The sequence below is a fragment of the Cervus canadensis genome, chromosome 7 (genome assembly GCF_019320065.1).
Source record: "Cervus canadensis isolate Bull #8, Minnesota chromosome 7, ASM1932006v1, whole genome shotgun sequence".
NCBI classification, from domain to species: domain Eukaryota; kingdom Metazoa; phylum Chordata; class Mammalia; order Artiodactyla; family Cervidae; genus Cervus; species Cervus canadensis.
The window spans coordinates 60,540,463-60,559,759 of record NC_057392.1 but is presented as its reverse complement, the minus strand read 5'-3'; positions in this window follow the sequence as shown (position 1 = coordinate 60,559,759).

Sequence of the window (19,297 nt, the reverse complement as noted above, 5' to 3'; positions counted from 1 at the left end):
ATCCAGCCATTTAAGGGAGTGTCACTCAAGCTTATCCTTTTAATCAGAGTCCTTAGAAGAAATGCCAGTTTGTTTTCGGAGACAGTTAATCTGACGGAAGTAAATTCAAGTTTTGGCAAAGATCTGTGGTAAGATAGAGTGTAAAGCTGCCAAACAGTATTATTAGCAGAAGAAGAAAAGGCACGACCTCCCCAAGTCAGATGCCAAGCACACCTACATCAGTTTCAATCAAGCTGTAGAAAAATAAGATATTTTTAGATGTATTAAGCCTATGTGCTTCTGTGCCCCAAGGGCTGTTTTATTACTGCAAAAAGAGTTTATAATCACTTTTCCATACAGTTTTTATAATTTAATATGAAATAAACTTTTAAAAATACTTTAGTGCCAAGCAAACCTAAACAGTTACTCCTGTGCCTCATTTCGGACACTTCTATGGACTCTCACTTTGTTTATCACAAGGCCCCTCCGTGAGGCTCTTCACACATCTGTCCAGTTCTACAGCTGCATCTTCAAACTTGGGTTCCATGAACTGCACAACACAGGGTGAGTTACTGTTACACTCCTGAGCTGATCCCTAACTCAAGACCTACAATGGCCCCGTGGGCCCCCAATGCAGAGCTGAGGAGCAAACCAAAGTCTCCATGGTCAAGGTTACCCATGGAAGAGATCTTGGAGATGCTCTGTTCTAACATCCCCTTCCTACAGAAGAGGGGATTGAGGTTCAAGGTGGTTGTGATGGGTCCAAGTAAAACAAGAAATTAAGTGTTAAGTACAGAACATGGATTTGAACCCAGGTCTAGCCCACAGGGTTTTCCAATCCCCACTCTGGGCTTTTATTTGCTCAGAAGAATATGAATAGAAGAACTGGTCAAAGGAATGTAGTAAGGTCCTTTCTCCTCCTGCATCTGCCTCTTGTTCGCTGACAGATCACAGGAGTCCATACTGTGCCTTAGTGTGATCTGTGATTTATCAGCCCCTGGAATGCCAAAGAGAAAACTGCCAGAGCATCCCTTTATAGAATTTACTCTGGCATGGGAAGAAGGTGGGAAAGAAAGTTCTCAGGAACACCCCTCAAACATCTCCCACAGGAGATGGGGTGGGAATAAGGTGACTGGATGCCGTTAGTTCCATGTACATCCAACCCCACCAGATGGAGCTGGGTATGCTCTCAGCAGCTTCCCTTGTTCTCCAGGAACTGTAATTGGAATCATATGAAACTAACCATATCCAACCATTCTTGACCTTCAGAAACAACAATCTCATGTAGTTCAGCCTAATTGTATTGAGCAGCAACCATGTGCCAGGCGCTCTGCCAAGTGCCAATCAGTGTGTTAACCCTTCAAAGGACCTGTGAGTTCAGTGTTTCAGTTCCTCCCACATAGATAAGGCAGTGGGGGTTTGGAGATGGAATGTGATTTACCTAAGTGAGGACAATTAGTTTTGGACAAAATGGTTTTACTTTCTAGTCCCATTCTTTCATGCTATCTCTAGTGGAGGAAAGGGAGAGTATTCCGCCTTCCCCTTCTCCCCTGCTCTTCATCTCACCTCGCCTGAGCTCTGCTCCTCAGACTTCTAGGTACTCACTGTGTACAGGATCTGGCTGGAGTCCCTGGCCCTCCTCTCCCCACCCCTCCACCGCCCATCTTCCATCACTGAGAGCCCCTCCCCCTATCTCTCTCCTGTGTTTACCTTTGCAGCCCTTTGATCAGCTTCCAGCCCTGTAAGATCCATCAGCACAGTTCCCTACCCCACAAAGATTGATCAGCTTTGCCCTAGGAGGTGTTTTAAAGCTCCCATCACCAATCAAGGTGGCGCTGGGGCTGCAAGAAGGGTTGGACTGCAAGAACTCTGCCCATCAAGATCCTGACCACTGTTTAGCCTGGCCCAGGAGTCGCTAGCCTTGGGTTACTGAAGAGAATTCAGGAGACTTGTAAACTGGAATGGAAACAACAGCTTTTTAATTTTCACTAGCTTTTTACTGAAATTTAGCATTTTCTCCTATTTTGAGTGAACAAAACAATAGTATTACTGGCACCCATGATTTTGTCATCAGCAGAAATCACAGATATTTTCATTACAGTTGTTGCTTTTATCTCAAAATCTTGTTGACATTCATCAGGACTTCCAAATCATGACCTGCTACCAGCTCTAATTATTTAACTAATTAACAAAGAAACACTTATATTGCTATATACAAAATTTGCTTTCTAATATTTTAGCAATTAAAATCTTAATATGATTGGTTTTCTTCATAAGACCTACACATCTTATCCATTTAAAAGCATTTTTCTCAGAAGGGGTCTGTGGGCTTTATCAGATGTCCAAAGGTGTCTATGGCACCAAGTGGTTATGAACCTCTAGCTCACTAGTAAAGACAGCAGCCACTTACTGTTGCATCTGAATGCTAACTCTACCCCTTACCAGCTGAGAACCTGAGAAGGGTTTCCTCATTTTTCTAAGCTTCCATTTCTCCAGCCTCAAAACATGGGATGAGAACCTACCTCATAGGTTTGGTGTGAGAATCAAGTGAAAGAATCCAGGTAATACATAGGTCACAGTGCCCAGCTCAGAGCAAGGGTGAAGTGACCCTAACCTCCATCATCATTCGAGGCTTCCCCTCCCCTACGACATCACACACCTCACACAGTCCCCCCTTGTTCAGAGCTGACCCAGAGGAGTGTCTGTGATCCACATCCACTCCAGCATCCAGGGCTTTCATAGTTCTTCCAGGTACCCACAGAGCTTCTTAGATTGTGGCCTCCCAGACATAAGCGATGTGTCATTTGAATGCACCTAAGCCATTGGTCGGAGTAGGCAACGGCACCCCACTCCAGTACTCTTGCCTGGAAAATCCCATGGACGGAGGAGCCTGGTGGGCTGCAGTCCACGGGGTCGCACAGAGTCAGACATAGCTGAGCGACTTAGCAGCAGCAGCAGCAGCAGCAAGCCATCGGTCATCAGTTAGGAAGAATGAGTCATTTCCACAGATGCCTTCACTCTGTCTGAAGAGGGAGTTTGTACTTGTGGACCTGGAGTCAGACCACAGTTCCATTAACAGCTGTGTCCCAGTTCAACGCCAGTTTGGGTGAGTCCCTTAGCCTCTATTTACTCCTGTGAATGTAGCCCGGGAACCTCTGCCTTGTCCTCCTCATTGGCTGTTGTGCAGAAACAAATGAAAACAGAGTGTGAAGCCTTTTAAGAATTGTAAAATGGGATATAAATACCCACCACGTACACCCGCCACCCTCCTTTTCCCATGCCTTTGCACAGGCTTTCTCCTCTGCCAGCAGTGCTTTTCCTGGGGTATTTCCAGGCCCGACTCAGATGGCGCCTCCTCCAACAGTCCACCCTGATGGTGACATCTGCCAGGTGTGATGGGACTTTCCCTCTCTCCCATCATCCCTTCACCACGTCAGTCTTTCCGCACTCTTCACTTCCTGCCCTGTAGCTTTAGGCCTTACCTTTCCTGTCAAGTAAACTTTCTGAAGGCAGGACCATTGTCTAATTTCACTTTGTATAAGTAAGCCTGTTGTGTATGGTCTCCTACCTAAATACACCAAAGCCTCATTTAAAAAAAAACACAATATTTTTCAAGCCATTAAAGACAATTCCTGCCCTAGAAGGGGTTGATGGAAAAATACTAGATAAAAATATGGGGCAACTCCAGTGCAAAAGCATTATCCAAAAGCCATATTAACTCTGAAGAAAGATCAAGCACTAGACTCTGTGGCTGGGGTTGGGGGTATGACAGATCAAGGGAGGCTTCCTGGAGGAGGTGAGTGTTGCCAAGAGCTAAGTAAAAGGCAAGGACTGAGCCTGAATGAAGCAGGAAAGATAGATGGGGAGCTATGAATGGAGAATGACAAAGAGAGAACAGGAACAGGAGCTCGTCCATACATTTCTCTGGTTCCTCCTTCCATCAGCACACCTTTGGAGAAGACCTGTTTTGTGCCAAGTATAGTCCTGAACACCGGGTACACACACATGATGGAGGGCACAGATGTACAATGAGAATTATTGAGACTGTAGGGCTATAGTTGTATCTCTCACCCATAGCAAGGACATTACTGATGCAGGGACTCTGGCTTGACAAAGCCTTGAAAATGCCATTTTTAGGGGAGATCTTCCTGAGCAGATCACATTTCTGCACTACTGCTAGATGGTCAGGCCTTTCATTTTTTGTGATTCACAGAACACAAGGAGATTATGGAGGTTAATGGTCACTGAAGCTCAGACTTCAACACCCATGGCAGGAAGCTTGAGGTTTCTTCAAAGAAGAAAAGATCCTTTCTTATAAACTTTTTGGTTTTTTATCCAATTTTGAACCAAAGTTTTTGTGTTCCAACTCTTCCAACTATATTCCAGACACTTTCTGTTTATTATCTCATTTAAAGTGTTCAATGATCCCAAGGTAAGTGGGTGTTTTACCCCACATTTTACCATTGAGGAAATAAGATGGAGAAGTTAGTAACTTTCCCAGGATCACACAGCGTGTAAGCAGTAAAGTCAGATGTAAGTTGCAAAGTCAGTGTTTTCGTTTTTGTTCTTTCTTTTAAACCATATAATTCTATATCTATGATTTTTCATGTTACATGCCTTCTGGTGAACTTTTTGGGCATACAAGACACTCTTTACTGTGTATGTCCTTGTCACTCCTAGAGAAAATGTTCCAAAAGTGAAGAAGAAAAATGCTGATCAGGTCTGAGCTGGGAAATGTAATATGAGCCTAATATTTTAGAACAGATTCTTTAGAATTGCAAAGAACTCATCATAAATAGGATGTGGCCATTATTTTTGGTGAGCAATTAGAATAGCATTATCTTGACAGAATTGAATTCCCATTAGTGGAAGTAGGAAGAGCACTTCAGAATTTGGCACATCTTCGCTTTCATGTTTGAAGTAGGCACTGGAAACAATATTCTCCTAAAACTTCAAAAGCCTGCTTAATGTTGGAAATTTGTCCATGAGTATATGCAGCTATTCTTTGGCACTTTTTTTGCAGAAATGCTTTAATATCCAATTTCAGAGCATCCATTCATTCACACATTTAAAAAAATTGATTTAAGTTAGTGCAGAGAACTGTTTGAAATCCACAGGACTTGTGGCTCAGCTCACTGAGTCAGGAATATGCCGGTATGGCTTTCACAAGGGTGTGTTTGTTGAGTTACCCATGTATTCGCGAAGAAAGATGTCATCTGTGGGGTTCTGTTTGGGCCCATGTGCGCATATATACACCTACTTCTGCATTCACATGTACACAGGCTATGGAATTGCCTTGGAAGTTTGGTTGATTCATTCATTGAATAAATATTGCCTAGAATAACCCCCTGTGCATCTTTTCTAGATAGCTGTATGAGATTCAAAGAATCCTCAGATTCAGCCTAGAAAGAGGAAGAAGCTGAGAAAAATGAAATGTTAAAAACCTAAATGAAAAGTGCCAGGAGTGACTCTGTGGCGAATGGCGGCTGGGGTCATAGAGAGGAAGATGCTGTCACTCGTGGCCTTGTACAAGAGGCCTTGTCTTTAGCTTCCAGGAATAACTCCCATTGGATGACTTCCCATCACGTGTGAGATAGTTCACAGGCATCTTCTCTGGGTCACATCCCTATTTCTGAGATGAGAAAACAGACTTTAAGGGATTGACCCAAGGACACATGACAGCCAAAGGGTGGAAACTGATTCAAACCCAGTTTCACAGGGTGCAAAGTCCGCACACCTCTCCCTCCACCCCACTGCCTCTCTTCCTCCCTCACTTGTGTTTGGGGGAACAGAAAAAACTTTCCTGTACTGGAAAAGACTGAGGCTCATCGCCAGGGCAGCACCTCCACAGTGCACACCCCATCCACACCGAGACACGGCCCATGCACATAAAGGACGGAGCAGGGCGGGCGGGGAATCAGCGACACCAGAGGGCCCGGCAGGCATCACAGAGCAGCTCCACCCATGTCAGGGGCTTTGCCCTGGGCAGGCAAGTTTGGTGGGTACCAGGCATCCCATCTGCCTCGGACCCTCCTTGCTTCTCAGTCCCAGTAGAGACTGGAGCTCAATACAAAATAGAGTAAAATGTGGGGACTTCACTGGACCTCAGGGACTGTGAGGATGGCCCAGAGGCTTGTACACCAAAAGGTGGTTCTCCTATATCCCCTGTGCAAACTCCTCGTGGACAGTGTGTGATCTGTGCTGTGGGTATATTGATGTACACACATATGTCCTATATACATATATGTTCTGGGCTGTGTGCTAAGTCACCTCAATCATGCCTGACTCTTTGCAACCCTGTGGACTGTAGCCCACCAGGCTCCTCCATCCATGGGATTCTCCAGGCAAGAATGCTGGAGTGGGTTTCCATGCCCTCCTCCAAGGGATCTTTCTGATCCAGGGATCAAACCCATGCCTCCTGTGATTCCTGCATCACAGGCAGATCCTTTGTTGCTGAGCCACTTGGGAAACCCATACACACACACACACACACACACGCACACACACACACGTTAGAAGTTATGAATGCCGGTTGGCCATCACTATTCAAGTGTCAGTCGCTCAGTCGTTTCTGACCCCATGGGCTGTAGCTTTGCGACCCCATGGACTGTAGTTCTCCAGGCTCCTCTGTCCATGGCATCACTATGGGACAGTTTATTTCCAAAACAAAACTCTTCTGGTAAATTTTTGGTATTAAAAAACTGGCTTTCAGAGTAGAATTCATTATTTCTATTATTAATATTACTTATAATATTGAATTTTTGTATTGCTACAATATTGACTAAAGTGCCCTTATTTTATTTTTACCAGGCACATCACCTTTTTCTTTCTTTTTTTTTTTTTTAAAGCAGGGGGAGTTAGTGTTTTTTGTTTTTTTTTTTGGGAGTTAGTTTTTTAAGAGAAATATTATCGGTGCCCTTCATATTAAGTGACTACTGTTTGGTGTCCTGTGGCCTCAGAGGATTTATGGCTCAGTTATCTAATATAACACATCATAAGGGGAGAACATTTAAGCATTAACTTGAGGTGCCCAGTCAAGAAGTGGTAGGAACTCCTGACGGACACAATGCTGGCTGGACATTACCACCAAATAAGAGCCAAGAAGGGAAAACTAAGAAGTAGAGTTTTTTGCCTTACTCCTCCTACTCATTCTTATTCTCCAACTAATGAAATTCTCTGGGCCAGAATACTGGAGTGGGTAGCCTTTCTCCTCTTCAGGGGAACTTCCCAACCCAGGGATCGAACCCAGATCTCCCGCATTGTAGGCAGATTCTTATCACACACAAGGAAGCCCAAGAATTCTCCAGGCCAGAATACTGGAGCGGGTAGCCTATCCCTTCTCCAGAGGATCTCCCAGACTCTGGAATCGAACTGGGGTCTCTTGCATTGCAGGTGGATTCTTTACCAACTGAGCTATCAGGGAAGCCCAAAAGGCTAAGCACTAGGTTTTTATTCTTTTACATAAAATTTTTATTTAAAAATGTCTTTAGATTTACAGAGAAGTTGTGAAGGGTAGTACAGAGTTCCTGCATACTCTGTACCCATCATATTATTACTATTCCTTATTAACATCTTACATTTGTATGATAACAGTTGTCACAATTAATGAACCAACATAGATACATTATAATGAACATCATCATACATTATTTATATTTTTATACTTATACATTATTATAAACTAAACACATTCTAATTGGATTTCCATCATTTTTACCTAATGTCCTTTGTCTCTTCCAGGATCCCACTCAGGACACCATGCTCCATTTATTGATCATGTCTCCTTAGGCTCCTTCTAGCAGTGATGGTTTCTCAGGCCTCTGTGTGTTTGAAGACCTTGATATATTCGAGAAGCATTGCTTAGATATTTTGTAGAGTGTCCCTTGATTGAGATTTGTCTGATGTTTTTCTCACAATTAGCCTGTACGTACGGGTTTGGGGGAGGGAGAGCGTGGAGGTAAAATGACACCATCTTCACATAATGAATCTTCTTTTTTAACATACGAAAAACAACGAGCACATATAGTAGGTACTCCACAGATGGCAGATTCTTCCTCTCCTCCCACCTCCAGGCCAGTTTAGACACCAGAAAGTAAGGTGGATAGGAAACATCTTTACTATGTCCTAGTTCTTCTCTCCTAGGAAAGGTGTGATGCAGATAGAAAGCAGGCTTGAAAAGAAAGTAGAAATTCAGATTCTCAATAATCACATGCAGGGGTGGTCCCCTGAATACAGCGGCCCCTGTGCTTTTATTTGCTATTCTAGGACATCTCTCACTCTGCCCTGTGACCCAGATAGGTGATCTCTAGGGTCTGTCTAGTGGACAGTCTCTGCTGTCTAGATTCTTGTAGGTTTGGTCAATGGGTCACCAGCAGGAGGAGAGGGGGCAGTGGACACCTACTCCATTGGCCCCAGAGGCAGCTCTCTCCATAGCCCATCCTCCTTACCTCGCCCATCCCTTCCTGCTGAGGGGTGTGATGGCGCCCCCTGCTGCTCCTCCAGGATCTGCACTTTCTGTTATTGGTTTCCACAAACTGCTCACATGGCTGTCAATTGTGGCTTTTTTACCCATTTTGAGTTACCATCTCTTTCTTGGCAAGATCTTGAGTACACACACACACACACACACACACACACACACACACACATTTATATACATACACATGCATATTTATATACAGAAGACAGTTGAAGGTATTCTCCCAGTTCAAGTGGCCAGAAGGCATCTATTGAACTGTGACCTAATACTGTGGTTTCATGTCTAGAGAATGAATCACTGTAAAGAAGATGTGGTACATATATACAATAGAATGCAACTCAGCCATAAAAAAGGATGAAATAATCTCTAGTTGCAACATGGATGCAACTAGAGATTATCATACTAAGTGAAGTAAGTCAGAAAGAGAAAGACAAATAGCGTATGATATCACTTAAGTGTGGAATCTAAACTATGGCACAAATGAAACTATCTGCAAAACAGAAACAACCTGATAGACATAAAGAACAGACTTGTGATTGCCAGCGGGTAGGGGGAGACAGAGAGGGGTGGACTGGGAGTTTGGGGTTCGTATATATAACATACCAACCCTGGTGGCTCAATCTATAAAGAATCTGCCTGCAAGTGCTCAGGCCTGGTGCACTGGGAAGACCCAGAGGGATTGGGTAGAGAGGGAGGTGGGAGGGGGGATCAGGATGGGGAATACATGTAAATCCATGGCTGATTCATGTCAATGTGTGACAAGACCCACTGCGGTATTGTAAAGTGATTAGCCTCCAACTAATAAAAATAAATGAAAAAAAAAAAAGAATCTGCCTGCAATGCAGAAGATCTGGTTTTGATTGTTGGGTTAGGAAGATCCCCTAGAGAAGAAAATGGCAACCCACTGCAGTATTCTGGCATGGGAAATCCCATGGACAGATGAGCCTGGAGGGCTACAGTCCATGGGGTTGCAGAGTTGGACACAACTTAACAAGTAAACCATCACCAGATGCCAACTATTACATTCAGAATGGATAAACAACAAGATCTTACTCTATAGCACAGGGAACTATATTCAATATCCCATGATAAACCATAATGGAAAAGAATATTTAAAAAAAAGAATGTATACATGTGTATAACTGAGTCACTTTGCTATAAAGCAGAGATTTAGCACAACAATGAAAATCAATTATAGTTCAATTAAAAAAGTGAAAAAATGAGAATGAATCACTGTATCAAATACATCTATTACTATTACTACTGCTCTCTAATGTTCACCAGAATGACCTCTGCAAGCTTATACCTTTATTTTAATGGTGTTTCCTTTTCACAAAACATTTTTGGTATTTTAGAACCCTTGTTTGAAAATTACCTTTGGCGACAGTTTAGGGTATAGTGATTTTACCAAACTTGACTCCTCCTCTCTTCACCAACCTGGGTTCTGAATTACTTTTGATTGTTTCCAAAAATCAAATCCAACCTCAACAAGTAAAGCTTTTACTGGTGACATTCAGAGCAACAAACCCTCGTTCCTGAGGAAATTTTTAAAAGGGAAAAAAAAAATTTAAGAGAGAGAAGCTCTAGATTTGTTGAGCCATGAGAACATTTGGAATAAGCATAGAGTATCTCCTGGTGGTTTAGACAGTAAAGAATCTGCCTGCAATGCAGGAAACCCAGGTTCAATCCCTGTGTCAAGAAGATCTCCTGGAGAAGGGAATGGCTACTCACTCTAGTATTCTTTGCTGGAAAATTCCATGGACAGAGGAGCCTGACAGTCTACAGTCCATGGTGTCTCAAAGAGTAGGGCAAGACTGAGCAACTAACATTAACACATAATAGTGTGTACATGTCAAAAAAAATAACTAACACAACTATACATGAGTGATTATTTGGAGTGGGCAGGATTCCTTTGGATGTATACATTCTGCTGTGTTTGTTTAAAAATCTATCACTAGAACATAATAATATGGTATTCTGTAATGCAAGCTATAGGGTCTGACTGGGTTTAAATTTTGGCTTCATCATTTATTATCTGTATGTGACCTTGGGCAACTTACTTAATCTTTCTCTGCCTAGAGTATCTCATCTGTAAAATGGAGACACTAGTAGTACCAACATTAGTTATAAGGTTGTTCTGATAATTAAACAACATATGTAAAGTGTTTTAAATGGTGTGGAACATAAGAAGAAACCAAATGTTAGCAAATATCATTGTGTACAATGTTGTGTTATGGAGCTTGATGAATGACTATCAATTTTTAGCTTATTTATGCAATGTGGCTGTATTGTAATCTTCAATTCTTATTTCTTTATTTAATTGAAGGCCGTTATCTTCATTAGACACTGCTACTGTGTAAGAGGGGACTTTCCTGGTGGCTCAGTGGTAAAAGAATCTGCCTCTCTGCAGGCGATGTGGGTTCAATCCCTGGAGAAGAGCGCCTGGAGATGGAAATGGCAACCCACTCCAGGATTCTTCTCTGTCCTGGGAAACCCCATGGACAGAGGAACTTGGCAGGCTACAGACCATGGGGTCACAAGAGTTGGACACAACTCTTATTTGTTCAGAGATTAACAAAGGAAAGAAATACATTTATCTTTATATTTATCCTTTGCTTCCACAGAAAAATTGGGGGTTCTTTAAAAATAAAAACTATCTGATGTACCAGAGTTTTTGAACATACTCGAATAAATAAGCTCAAGGATGAGAAAGGAATTATTAATAGAATCTGCTAATTCTTGCCCTCTCACATGGGCCAACCAGAGAGAACAGAGGAATCCCATTACCAAGAGTGGGTTTTGCAAGGAAAATGATATACATAGGAATTATTTTTCTTTCCAAGATTTCAAATGAACTCAGTTTCTAATTATTCAGTGATAGATTTTACTTTTCAATTTCTAAGTTGCAGTGCACTCCTGGAATATAAATATATACATAAATATATAAACATACACAGACACTCATTTCTAAGCTATTGTACGGTCAAATTAAGTAAGCTGGATCTACTGAGTAACCCCATGAACTAATGAAGTAAACATTTGCCCCCGCTGGGCTGTGGAAGGCTTCCAGAACTCCCGAGCATACACCTGCAGAGATGGGTGATTCACGTCTGAGTCACTCGGCAAGCGCTAGCAGGGGGAAGCCAGCCTGGGCGCGGAGGGTGCGCTCGGCTGCCGGTTCTCTCCTGCTCTCCCAGAATAATGACATTAATGACACTTCCAAACAGCGCACCCAGTCACAAAGTGGGAGATTTCAAAATCCATGTGGCAGCTGATTTCCTAATAGGATGCATTAAACAGGACATTGCATGTTTTATGGGCTGGGGTTGATTAGACCATAAGACTTAAAATATGTAGCTAAAGTGGTTGAAAAATAGGCCTTGGAAGTTCAGATCAAAGCATTACAGGGGGGTGATTAGATAAATAAAAAGTTTAAGCCTAACTGAGCAAATAATTGCACATCCCCTGAAAAGCTCAGTTCACAGGGATTGATCAAATGTGAGTCACCCCAGGCACAGATGTCTTTCTAAGAATATTCCTTTTAATTTTTTTAATATACATCAAAAGAAAAAAAAATCTGGGTACTGACCAGCAAATACTCCTGTTTATATAAGAAAAGCCTCTTTAAGATACTGACAAAAAAAAAAAAATCCCTCATTGTTTAAAGAGGCCAACTTTTTCCTTTCTCTTGCTTCTCAGTCTGTAGTAAAAGGTTTTTGCTTCTTTAACACCGACTAATAGAACTCACCTAAAAAAATCCTAAAAGACTCTGGTGCCTTATCTTGCCCATGATTATACAGAAGTCAGATACAGGTTTATGCTAAAAGCATGTACTGTTATCTTTCTAAAGAAAAATATGTCAGTGGGGAAGATTCATCTTTGTCTAGTTAAAAAACAACAACAACAAAAAAGCGTTTGCAAAGCTTATTTGTGAATTGGTATGTGCCAGACACAAGTCATCTCATTTAATCCTCGTGACAATGCTAAAAGACATGTTTTCATATTCCTGGTTTACATGCGATGAAATTGAGGCACACGTGGGGATTAGGTAACTTGCCCCAAGTAACAGGGCTGGAAAGGGTGTCACAGAGTGGAGTATGAGGCCAGGTTTTAGGTGGAACTCTTCCCACCTGCCAGCGCTCTTCTATCTGACAGTCGTTTTTCAGCGGCCACAGAACTCGGCAACTACATCTGGATCTCAGTTATTTTTATGAGCTGATCTTGGCTGTCTCCTTGAGGCAGAATGCCAGGATTATTTCTTATTTTGAAAATAAGAAGGTATCTGCACCCCCATGTTCATTGCAACATTACTTGCAGTAGTCAAGCTATGGAAATAACCTAAGTATCCACTGAGAGATGAATGGATGAAATGTCAGACTTGTGGACATAGCCGGGAAGGAGAGGGTGGGATGAATGGAGAGAGTAGCCTGGAAACATATACTGTACCATATGTAAAACACAGAGCCAGTGGGAATTTGCCGTATGACTCAGGGAACTCAAACCAGTGCTCTGTGACGACCTAGAGGGGTGGGATGGGGTGAGAGGCGGGAGGGAGGCCCAAGAGGGAAGGGACATATGGATGCCTATGGGTAACTCTTGTTGATGTATGGCAGAAACCACACTATATTGTAAACCAATTATCTTTCAACTGAAACTAATTAAATTAAAAATTAAAAAAAGGAAAACAAGTCAAAACAGGAAAAAAGAAAAAAAGAAAATGTGCTATATTCATACAATGGAATATTATTCAGCCATATAACATAATGAAAACTTGCCATTTGTGACAACATAAATGGACCTTGAGGGCTAAATGAAATAAGTGAAAGAAAGACAAATACTGTATGATTTTCAATGTGGAAGCTTAAAAAAAAAAAAAAAAACCTGTCATAGAACAGATTGGTGGTTGCCAGAAACAGGGAGGGATGAAATGGGTGAAGGGAGTCAAAAGGTTCAAAATTTCAATTATAAAATAAATAAGTCACAGGGATGCAATGTACAGCATGGTGATGATAGTTAATACTGTATTGCATATTTGAAATTTGCTAAGAGAGTAATTCTTTTAAGTTCTCATCACAAGAAAAAAATTTTGTGCATATGGTGGAATAGATATATTGTAGTGATTTTGTAGTAAATATGTATAAATACCAAATCATTATATAATATACCCCAAACTAATATAATGCTGCATGTCATTATACCTCAATTTTTAAAATTAGTGTATTTCTTATTATTGCATTGAAGAAATGGTGCTCGCCTACAAGGTAACAGCAGAATGTTGGGGTTTCAGCCCTTGGGGTGAATGGGTATCACTGTTATCATCATAGTGATGTATCATAGACTGTAACCTCAACAGCCTTAGTTGCAGGTGCTGTGAGAATTATACGAAATATATGCAAAGTCAACTAGCTGTAGTCATCATATACAAGTATCCAATAAACATTCTCAAAGCAAACAAAACAAAAATAAGCACAGTCTCCCCTTGTCAGGATTGTGTGTGAGAAGAAAGGCTGAGTACTATCAACATGTTTATCTGCAACAACAGGCCAGCACTCCACAAATAGGTATAATACAGTTAGGATCAGTTGCGTATGAGAACAAACAAACTTAAAAAATGAAGGGCTAAGTGCCATAAATGTCTCCCATCATCCTCAGGAATCCACTGGTTGTGGGTCTTGCAAATGTCAGTGTTAAAATTGACAGGCTCCAGCATCCAAGACAAAGCGGACAATGAAGGAAGGACTTTCTCCACCGTACTACTTGGGTTTTCACTGATTAGTTTGGTGGCAGTGATTTAGTAGCTAAGTCTGACTCTTGCGACTCCAAAAACAAAACAAATCCTTCACGTTTCAAATAGGGCTGGTCACTTCTCCCCTAGAGCAGTTTTCCACGTTTACTTTGTCTCAGGGAAAGGCAGAACCAAAGGGGAATTATGAGTGATATGTGCTCATTCCCCCCTCCCAAATTTATATTAAAACCTCAAAGAATATTAATGGAGAGAGTGAGGTGGTACAGAACAGTGGTTTTCAAAGCCAGAGCATCCTTCTCAGAATCAGTTGAGTTCCTTGTTAAAAATGCAGACTCTGGACCACTTATCTTCATCCTCTGTGGGTGGGGCTCTAGAATCCATGTGTTTAACGAGCTTCCCAGGGATTCCAGGACACACAGATACTGGATAACCTAACAGATAATGGGGATAAAATTCTCGATTTACTTTGCCTTCAGACAACACCAGCCTATTTTAAAAACAAACAAAATAATAACAGGTTGGATTTAAATGGACAAACAAGAAGATAGGGTACCTAGCAACATTTCTGATTTTAAGGGATAGCAAACCCCGATATTAAAACTCAGAAAATGACCCTTTTTACTAAGTTCAATGCTGAGACTTTTCTAAGCTTACCAAAGTACTAGGAATCCTCTAATAAATTAAAGGAAAAACATTGTGTTTTGAAGCCGGGTAGACAAAAATATTAATAACCATGACAGAGTAGGGTCACAGAATCACTGATTATCTCTCATACAAAAAAAAAAAAAAAGTCAAAAATAATAAGCTTTAGTACTCAGAAAGACTCTCTGCAAATCAACTAGGATTATGTGCCCACTCTGTGGACACAGCCCTAGCCCCAGATAAACAAAGATGAATCAAACAGTGCAATTCTTCTTAAACAGTTCAGGCTCTCAGAACCTTTTGGGAGTCTGACCCCCTGAAAAATGTCCTTATGCAGAAACACTTGATTTTGAGTTCAGATTCAGGGGACTAATCAAGACTTCACTTAAGAAGTCTTCATTAAGACCAGACACAGTAAGAATTTAGCAGGTCCTAAATCTTGGATGGTTTGTGGTGTTCCCTTCCCACATGCAATTCAAAATACAATTTAAATGTTATAAAGACTCACAAGTGAAATGTTCTAAATAAAAACTGCTTCTTTTCAGAATTTCTAATTGCTGTTTGTTTTGTAGTTTCTGGAGAATTTTTGGTGTTGGTGTTTCTAGTAGTTTGTTAGGCTTAATGCCTCTGCTTTCCCAGAGCCCTAAGTGTATATTTAATTTGTCTCTGGATAATCCAACATTAATAGAAAGGGAGGTACAGCTCCCCAAATACATTTATTACAATACTGGGTGCTATGAGTTCTGTAATGATCTGGGAGTAGAGGGAAAACATCATAAGGAAGAAAGTTTCATCTAAACACAGCACCCAAATATAAGTTTGGGGCTCAAATAGAATGTTCCTTTAGTGATGCTGAGGAGAGGAAATGATACCAAGGTAACAGGCAGTGTACTCCATGGTGCCCTTGACAATCCGGTCTGACTAAGCAGTCAGGAAGGGCTTATGTAAGGCTGGTGTGGGGAGCAGAAATGGAAGACACTTGGGTAGCTTCGGATGCTCTGTGTCTATTTTCCAACAAAAGATGGCATCGGACATCTACTCATGGTGACAACTAGGGGCAAGATAATGTAAGAACCAACATGAAGGACACTGGGGACAAAAGGAAGGGGAGAGGGTAGACTGTGGCAGGAAAACACTAATCAGGCGAGAGAAAAATCCTGATGCATGACACAAAGGGAAATAGATAAGGGAGCAGAGAATGTAGCCAAGCCAAGCCCAGAAGACTGTGCTCTGCAACTTACTCTAATACTGAACAGAACACAGAGGCCCCCAGAGTAAAGACACTCAAGTGACCTGGGTTCCTGTTTCAGAAAGATCTCTATTCTTATTGTTCAAGTTATTTACCTCACAAGACATTTGTTTTTAACTCCCCCCCCCCCACACACATTGACCCATGTCTTCTCAATCAGCACCTGTTTTCACCCAAACAACCCGGGGAGAGTTGACTATTTATGCTCAGCCTGTTTCCACAATGGATTTAAGGCAGTGGAATAGAAGAGGTAAGTCAAATTTCAATGTTAAAAATTCATCACTGGAAGAGATTGCCGTATCTTTAGCCAGAGAATACTTGACACTAGAATGTGATGTTAGTGCTGCTGACACTATTTATATTCAGGTGTTTCTTTCCACTTATGTAATAGAGGGGAAAGATCACTTCCCCTCATCTCTGTAGAGGTTCCTTTTAAATTTTTCAGAGCAGGGTACCAAGATCCATATTTTCAGATGAAGACTCAGTCCACTAGTGAGAAGGTCATGTTGATAATCACCGTCATTTCAAGGGTGCCTGCTATTTTACACAGAGCCACATTGAGTCCTCACGATTATAGCCTTTGAAGGAATTTTACTATTCTTCATTCAACAGAAGAGGGAAACTGAGGCCCTCAAAGGGACTTATTCACTTGCCTGAGGTCATGTGGCTAATGGTGACAGGTTGCAACCACAATTGAGGCTGACATCAAATCTCTCCTCTCTTGGGGGACTTCCCTTGGTGGCCCAGTGGTTGAGAGTCCGCCTTGTACTGCAGGGGATGTGGCTTCCACTCCTGGTCAGAGAAATAAGACCCCACATGCTGCAGAGCAACTAGGCTGGTGCGCCCCAGCTACTGAGCCTGTGTGCTGTGGAGCCCACGTGCCATAACAAGAGAGTTTGTGCGCCACAGCGGAAAGATCCCGCATGATGCAACGAAGATTCTGAGTGCCACAACTAGGACCCAATGTAGCTAAAGAATTCTTTTTTGTTTTTTTTTTAATCTCTCCTGTTTTCCTTTAGTCTGTTCTGCCTTCTTGAAACAGGGAGGAGGCAGGAAAAGGGGCAAAGCGTGAGAGGCCTCCCTGGGCTGTCTGTGGGAGAAAACCCAGGACCAGTAGCAATAACTAGAGGAATACTTGGCCTTCGCCCTCACTTCTGAAACACACCCTTGCTATTAATCTGTCTCAAGGGTTTTACTCATGTTTTTCCACCTAAATGAACAGGATTTGCTTTAGCATCACTTATGTAATGTAAATATCACCTTTCCCCGTGGGAATCCTTTTCCTGTTTGGGACTGTGAGTTTGGGCCTGGATTTGTGCATGTTTTGCCTGGCTGATCATTGCCATGAGCAACCTAAGTGACTGCCTAAGAGAAAAAGTGAACATGTTCTTTTCAGACACCAATGCAGAAGTAAGATTAGGTAATTAAGACCCTCGGCTACCATTTTGGTTTTTTATACAGTATTTATGAATTTTTAGGGGGTGGAGGAAAAGGCTGGATGAAATTCAAAAGGAAATGGGGATTTAATAGGATCCAATCAGGAGTTAATTAGCCATTTATGTGCCAAAGAGTCTTAGAATATCCTTCCACTAATCCCAGCTTCTGTGACTAATGTCTATAAGAGTACTGAGGCCAAGGTAAAAGTCAGAGATGACACCAAGGTTCTGAGACAGGTACTCAGACCTGCATTAGCAATGAGCTCTTTTGTGGAATGTTCTCCTGTCTCCGGATGAATTTATCTGCTGTGTTTTTCATCGACCTAGAGCTGTGTTCTTTTATGAGGCAATGCTTCTCCAACTGTTTCTGAAAAATGAATGAGAAGTTTCCCTCCCTCGTAAGCCTGATTTGAATCTTGCTTATTATCTGTTTAAGGTTATCTTTCTGTCAATAAAAATGTATTCCCAACAAAAGATTTATTTTTGCTTCTAACCATAGCCAACCTCAATTCAGAGTCCACTCCCACAGCTGTGGGCCTGGATCAAAGTTGCTCTTTTCAAAAACAGATCACCAAAGCCTGTAATACATACAGGCTGAAAGTGCTGTAAACTTGAAGAAAAGCAGCAGCACATACAGACCTACAGTCCAGACATGGTTTTGATGATAAATAACTAAGACTGATTGAAATGGACTGATTGTCATTTTCTTATGACACTTTTGATTGTCATTTTCTTATGCCACTTTTTATTTACTCATGGAAGAACTTTAATACAAAAAGCAATATATGCTTCTGAGAGAAAATATAAAGAAGAAAAATATGAAAATCACATGCAAACTTATCACACAAAAAATAGCCACAATTCACATTTTGGTATATAACCTTTCAGTCTCTTAAAAAAGCATACTATTTATTTGATATAAAAATAGATCACATTATAGGTGATATCTTTTAATCTCGTCTTTTTCACTTCACAAAATATCATGAGCGTCTTTATGTCCTTAAATCTTCTTTTCTAATCTTATCTTTCTGTCTTTATAGTATTCTGTTGTATATTCTGTTGTGATTATCTCTTTTTAAATAAATAGTTTCTAAAAATCCTAACTTTAAATATAACACATGCTCATTGTTTAAAAAAATTCAAACACACGATAAAGAAGAATTTTTTAAAAATCTATAGTCAGCTCTATAACACAAGGTGGAGTTTCTACCTCAAAGATTTGTGTATTTTTAAAGTTTTATTTATGTGTTGATAAATTATCCATAAAAGTTGTATCAATTTATATTCTAACAAGAACATATGAGAATATCTATTCTTTTCATAACCTCCAAGAAGTATCTTTGTTATCTTTTGTTAATATTTACTAATTAGATAGGCTGAAAAAAGGGGGACAGATTTTATTTTTCACAACTTTGATTCTTAGTAAGGTTGATTATTCTTATATGTCTATTTGTATTTCTCACTATAAATTGCTTATTTATCTTTTATACCCACTTTTCAATGGGTTTATAAAAACCTCTTTGTAAGGCTGTCAATCATTTTTCTGCCAACTACATTAAGTATTTTCCTCAGGTTGTTCTTTGTCTTTCAATCATTTGTTTGTTTTTAACTTTTCATTTTTGAATAATTTTATATTTATAGAAGATTTGCCTAAGTACTACAGAGAGTTCTTATATACCTCCCACCCAGCTCCCACTTTTAACTTATATAACCACAATACAATTACCAAAATGAAGAAATTATCTTTTGTACAATACTATTGACTA